Source organism: Arachis duranensis, chromosome 9 (assembly GCF_000817695.3).
Source record: "Arachis duranensis cultivar V14167 chromosome 9, aradu.V14167.gnm2.J7QH, whole genome shotgun sequence".
NCBI classification, from domain to species: Eukaryota; Viridiplantae; Streptophyta; class Magnoliopsida; order Fabales; family Fabaceae; genus Arachis; species Arachis duranensis.
Genome location: NC_029780.3, coordinates 11,032,437 through 11,033,118, shown reverse-complemented (window position 1 = coordinate 11,033,118; position 682 = coordinate 11,032,437).

The following is a 682-nucleotide window of genomic DNA, read 5'->3' as shown; positions in this document are numbered from 1 at the left end:
GATCTTTGTTGAAAGATATTTTTGCATTATTTCGGACTCAGAATCATAAACAGTAGGTTTTTTTTTTTTTGGTGACTTCATAAACAGTAGGTTGCGTTAATTAATTGTGGTAAGCCAAAGCTAAGGTTCGTCAAATAAACAAAACTAATCTCAAACACACATTTTTCTTTGTTTTCACATGTTTTTCTTTTAGTAAACTATAATGCATAATTAAGATTAATTTTGTTTATTTGATAAACGTTTTATTTTGTACCAGCTTTATTTCTCATTATTAGTGTATAATATTAATAAATATAAGTTTAATTAGTCAACATGCATGGTATTCCCATAAATAAAGTATTATGCTATTTGTACAAAACCAATCTCAACCATGTGCATTTTTTTTATTCTTCAAGAAATTTAGGTTTTGTTTAGTTTAAGAAAATGTGTCCATTCTTAAATTTTGTGAAAAAAAGAAATAGTGAAGCTTAAAAATAGAAAATATTAAAAATAAATATAGAAAATAAAAATATAAAACAAACATGGTCTTAAAATTTGGGATAAGTACGATTTTGGTCCCTAAAGTAGGGGTTGAAAATTTATTTCGTCCCTCGCCTTTTTTTTTTGCTCTAAAATAGTCACAAACGTTTAGCTTAGTTTTAAAATCGTCCCCCGGACTAAAATACCCTTCCCCTTCCCCCTT